Consider the following 6,351-nt stretch of genomic DNA (forward strand, 5'->3'; position numbering starts at 1 on the left):
TCTAGACAATAGATGCTTAGTAAATTCATTTGTGTCTTCAAGTATGCGATATCCTGGTCATGTTCCTCCTTCTTATTATGTTGCTTTATAGTCATACCTCCAGACACAATAGGGCTTGCTACCATAGAATCCCTGGTATGCTAAGCTCTACACTGTTTGGTCATCCGATTAAGCATCTGTAAAGCTTCAGGAAAGGTAAGATCAACAAAAGACCTTCCCACAACATTATGTACGATTGGCTACATAATATAGTTTAGAGCTCTATATAGAGTCTCCATCAAATGAATATCTGTCATATTATATTCAGGCACTGCATCAGCTTTTTTTTAAACCTCTCCCAGGTCTCATGAAGAGCTTCAGTGGGAAGCTGCTAGAAGTTACTAATTTCATCTCTCAACTGTACCCTCCTAGAAAGTGGAAAAAACCTTTCTAGGAAAGCCTCTTTTAACTACCTCTAGTTGGTGATAGAGTCGAAAGTCAACCTATTGAGCCACAGTGTTGCCTCCCCAAATAGAAACAACAAAAACAAATGCAGGCGAATAATATTCTGACCCACTCCTGGGTTATCAAAAGACTTGTAAATAGTGACAAAGTTCACTAAGTGTATGTTTGGATCATCTCTGGGAGGACCACCGAACAACCCCTTAAGATGAAGGAGTTGAATCATCGTACTGGTAATATTGAATTTAGCTCCAAGTGCTAGAGGTATAGGAATGATAACTCCAGTTACACCTGCTCCATCCATTCCATCTTTGTCATCATTCAGATCAAACTATACTTGTTATCGATCCTACCTCACTCTAAAGGGATGATTCCTGTTTACATTCCAATTTACTGGTGTATTTACATTCTCTACATTCTCTACACACTGGTGACATTACTTAGGCATGTGGTATCTAAGGATGGGATTATGGTAGACTCAAAAAATATTGAGGCTATTCATGATTGGGCCAAGCCTATATCCCCATCTAAAGTTCACCGCTTTATTGGTTTGGCCAATTTCTATAGGTGGTTCATCAAGGGTTTTGCTATTATTGCAGCACCAATGACCTTATTGACTTGGAAGGAGGTTTCTTTTTTATGGTCCAAGGAGTATGAGTTGAGATTTAGAAAGCTTAAAGGATTTCTTACTTTAACACCTATATTGGCTCTTCCAATTGAGGGTGAGGGATTCACGGTATATTATGATCCTTTTGGTGTTGTTTGGGTTATGTTTTGATGAAGTAGGGCTAAGTTATTGCTTATGCATCGAGGCAGCTAAAGTGTACGAGCATAATTGCTATGTGTAGTTTTGATGATGAGTATCTAACTACAAGGGACCAGGTCCCTGGATGTGCAAGGTATAATACAACTGGCATGCGTTGTTTGCACATTTTTGTCCTTTTGTGTAACAAACTTGCAAGTGCTATTTTGTACTGATTTGGACAGCTGGTCTAATGATCTTTCAGCCCTAATCATTACTCAGCTATAAAATAAAAGAGATGCCTATTCAATAAATAGTTTTTGTACAATTCTAAACAGCGAAAAGAGGCAACAAAAACTTTATTTCAAGACTGCCAAGCATTGCTTATGTTCTTATCTTCGTAGTATGCTTAATGAGTGAGTGAGTGTTCTTGAGTGAGTAATGATTTGTAAATAAACTACTCATGTTATAAGAGTAGTGTTTCTTTTGTTGAAAGAGGTGCTTAGGTACAGTTTCCTAAGCTTTTGACTGCTTAGAGTTAATAAGTAGAGAGGCTCCTTGGTAGAGTTACCAAGATAAGCTTATAGTAGAGTTGCTACTAGCGAAAGGAGTCTAGAGGTAGGCTGAACTCTGGAATGTAATTAGGAGGTTGATTAGAGTGGATTTCTTTGGTGCTTGTAAGGGAAAGCCATGGTTTTTATCTTCCTAGGTTTCCACATAAAAATCTTGTATTCTTACTTTTCTTACACTATCCTTAGTTCTCCTGCACTCTATTGTTTGATTGCCTGTGATTGTCTTTGAGGGACTTGGTCCCTTACTGTGTGGTGCAACCCCCAAAGTTGCCAATAATAACTACCCTACTCATGATTTGGAGTTGTTGGTGGTAGTCTTCACATTTATGATTTGGAGACATTATCTTTATGGCGTGCAGTGTGAGATCTTCATGGACCATCATAGTCTTCAACATCTTATGACCCATAGAGAGCTTAATTCTAGGTAGTGAAGATAGACAAAACTTCTTAAGGATTATGACATCTCTATTTTTATCATTCGAGCAAGGAAAATGTGGTAGCAGATGAGTTGATTCAAAAGGTGGTGAGTGTGGGTAGCTTGGTTTGTATCGTAATTTCTCAGAGGCGGTGGGCACTTGATGTCTAGTTCTTATCCAACTTGATGGTGCGTCTAGATATTTTAGACCTAAGGAAGATTCTTGCTAGTGTTGAGGCAAACTCTTTTCTATTTGAGTAGATTCAGAGACTCCAGTTTGAGAATATGAGACTTTAAATCATTCGTGATCAGGTGTTGAGTGGTACGTCTAAGAGGGATACCATAGATTTTGAGGGTGTTTTGAGATTTGATAGCTGCATTTGTATTTTGAGGGTTGAGACTTGTTCAGTAGATTTTGCATGAGGCTCATAGATCTAGACATTCTATTTACCTGGGTCAACTAAGATGTCTAGAGATATGAGGTAGCATTATTGGTAGAGTGGTATAAAAAGAGATATGGTAGACTTTATAGCTCGTTGACTATGTTGTCAATAGGTGAAGGCCGGGCATCAGAGACCTGGTGTCTTGATTTAGAGATTACCCATTCCTAAGTAGAAATGGGAGCGGATTACCATAGACTTTTATAGTGGATTGACTCGTACCTCCTATTTTTCTAATGGTATTTGTGTTATTATGGATGGATTGACCAAGTCAGCATATTTCATTCTTATTCAAGTGTCCCTTAGTTCTGAGAGGTTAGCTATTATCTATGTTCGTGAGATATTCTATTTGTATTGTGTGCTATATCTATCATTATGAGCCTATGATTGACTATGAGTGACTTGGTCCCTCACTGTGTGGTGCAACCCCCAAGGGTTCCAACAATTGGTATTAGAGATAGGTCACTCTAAACGGTTCACACCTAGAGTGTCTTGGTTAGCATGGCTGCTTCACCTAACTCGGAAGAAGGGAAATCAACCACTAGACCACCTAGATTCAATGAATAGTACTATAGGTATTGGAAAACAAGGATGTTTGACTTCATTATGGCTGAGGATAGTGAGCTTATGGACATTATCCTTTATAGACCTCATGTTCCTTTAAAAGAAGTCAAAGATAAATATGTTAAAAAAATGATTATTAAAAATAGAAGGGAATTCAATGAAGAAGACATGAAAAGAATTGAGAAGAACTACAAGGAAAGAAACTGCGAGTATGTGGCATAGGTCCAGATGAATACAACAAGGTTTCTGCATGTGAAAGTGCTAAAGAGATCTGGGATTTCTTGAAAAATGCTCATGAGGGAACTATATATGTAAAGGATTCTAAAGTTGACATGCTGACAATACAGTATAAAACCTTCACTTTGAAAGAAGGAGAGTCAATACAAGAAATGGAAGATGAGAAAAATTCTAAATTCTAAAGTTCGCATGCTGAAAGAAGGAGAGTCAATACTAAGTAATTCCCTTGTACAAATAGGTGAGAAAAATTCTTAGGGTCCTTCCTAAATCCTGGGAAAACAAGGTGGATGCTATTACTGAGGCTAGGAACTTAAAACTCTCACCATGGATGAACTTATTGGGAACTTGAAAGATCATAAACCTAAAAAACAGCAACGACATAAGAAGAAAGAGTTAAAATGGAGAAATCTTTGGCTTTAAAATCTTCAAGATCAGTACCAAATGAAGATAACATTGATGTTGCCTACTTGGAAAAAAGAATTGTTAAAGCTATGAAGAAAAGTGGTCAGTTCCAAAGAAGTGGAAGAAACAAAAGAAAATGAGCTACTATGGAAGTTTTTCACAGATGTGGAAGTCCTGAATAATTTATTAAGGATTGAACAATGCATAAAGTATTATCACAATACTAAAGGTGGCAAAGGAAGAGACAGGGACTAGGTCCCTGTAAAATCAAGAAGACAAGCTGCAACTGATCTTGAAGTTAAACAGGCCTTAGCTGGTTAGGGTGATCATCTAGTGAATCTGATAAAGCTTAGAAGTCTGTAGATGTCTCTATGCTTGCAGTGGAAGATGAGAAAGTGATCTTTGATTCCTTGTTTGCCTTCATAGAAGACACTGAAAATGAATAAGAGAATAAGGTAACTATCTCTAACACTAAAAAAATCATGAAAATTACTCTTTTAGGAAGATAAAAAAGGCTTACAAGTGTATTGATATACTATGTATGTGAATTAACTGTTGAGAATAAAACCTTAGAACAAAAAGTAAAGAATCAAGAGCATGAGCTGGTTACTTTAACTGTCCATATTTATAAAATTGAAGAGTTGTTCACAAAGATAAAATCTGAAAATCTGAATCTGATGAGTAATCTGAAGAAGGTAAATAGTGTAGATGGTAAAAGGGAGAAGAAAGCCTTAAGTCTTTAGATTTATCTTAAAGAAAAGTTGAAAGCTTTACAAAAATACCTTATGTCAGTACTTTACAGGAATGAAGGGTTAAGAGGGACTTGGTCTGCTTGAAAGAATAGTTGAACGTCTCTTTAGTGGACTACTTCCTCACTGATCCTTTCTGACTTGACTAGTCAAGGTGTTAATGATGATAAAGGTCTGGGCTATCATGGAAAATTCCAACCTGTTGAGTCTAAAGGAAAGGCCGCTGAAAATGCTAAGAACAAAGTCCACAGGTTTCCATGTACTCACTGTAAAAGAGATGGACACATAAAAAAAGACTGTCACAGCTGGCTCTAAGCAATAATGATCAATGATAGATATATCTAGCAAGGGAGTATCAATCCTAAAGTCTTAAGACCTTTGAAAAACATGGAAAAGCTATTATTGCCTAGATGGACAAAGAAGGATTTAATCACACCTTCATCTTAGTATTAGGAAGTCAAACTTAAATGGGTTCCCAAGTGTGACAAATGATATTTAATACAAGAGGGAGAAAGGGTATGTAGTCAAAACAATCTTCTTGATATGTAATGGCTTAAGCATATGGATGAAAGGTCTGATTCTATTCTTTTTTTCGAGACACTTCAAGGTGAAAGTTTCTTATGTGGATAGATAAAAAGGGTCAAAAATTGCATACAGTTGATGAAAATGGTCAAGAGCCTATGCAGAAGGATGTCAAAGAAATGTCTAGTCAGAATTCACAGGGACCTAGTCCTAGTGAAAGTCATCTTAGAAAATCAATTTGGAAGAACATATCTTCTCATCCACTGGATATTGAAACTTGATGGAAGAAATGTAAAAATAAGTATAAGTCAGAAGCTTCATGTTCCTTTCAACATTCCCATTCCAAAAATGAGCTCACAAAAGTATAAAAGATTTTATAAGATTATGGCTAGTCTACAGTAACGCAGAAAGAACCTTAAAAGTTCATAAGGATACTAAGTCTAGGACATTCTCCTTAGACATATTCCCAGAACAAACTGTGATATGTTGTGATATAATGAATCAAACAATCTGTAGCTGGGATTGATCAAATCAACCTGAATTACTGGATAAATTAGCTTCCCTTCCAAAATTTGGCTATGTTTAAGAAACAGGCATCCTTGGTAAATTAGGTTCATATTAGCCTAACTTAGTACCATACCCTTGTAGGTATACACCCATAGGAGCAACTTTGGAGGTGGACATATGTGACAAGCACAAAGTTGAAGATTCACTCAGACTAGAGAGGGACATGGTCTCATCTCTTAGGTTAGTATCATGTATGTGCAAATTTTGTTTGTTCTATTAATAAAAACCCATATAAAGGGAAGGTGAGTCACCTAAAAGTCTAAAATTCATTATATCTTGTTCCCCTAGAATACCTTTTCTTGTGCTCATTTGTAATACTTTGTACCTTTTCTAGCTAGAATCCGTCCCTAGGATATTAAGGGATAGCTTCCAAGATGAATATTATTTAATTTGTGTGGAATTCTTTAGATTTGAACTTTCCATGGTGTAGGAAATCGAATAAGCTTTCCAACGATATAAGATTTGCCTAAATTCGATAACTGGGTAAGAAGTTATGGCTATTTTAAGTTCCAGTCACAAAACACCGTCATCTGGATCCTTAGCGTGTCACGGAGCAGTGTTAATTCCTAATTGTCAAATTCCCAGTGGCCCTCCGCGATATTAGCTTGTCGCGGAGAGAGCCAAATTCCTAATTGTCCAATGCTAGTGAAGGACTGCGATATTAGCGTGTCCCGCCAAGTGTCCAGGTCCCATCCAAGGT

This window comes from Capsicum annuum, chromosome 3 (genome assembly GCF_002878395.1).
Source record: "Capsicum annuum cultivar UCD-10X-F1 chromosome 3, UCD10Xv1.1, whole genome shotgun sequence".
NCBI classification, from domain to species: Eukaryota; Viridiplantae; Streptophyta; class Magnoliopsida; order Solanales; family Solanaceae; genus Capsicum; species Capsicum annuum.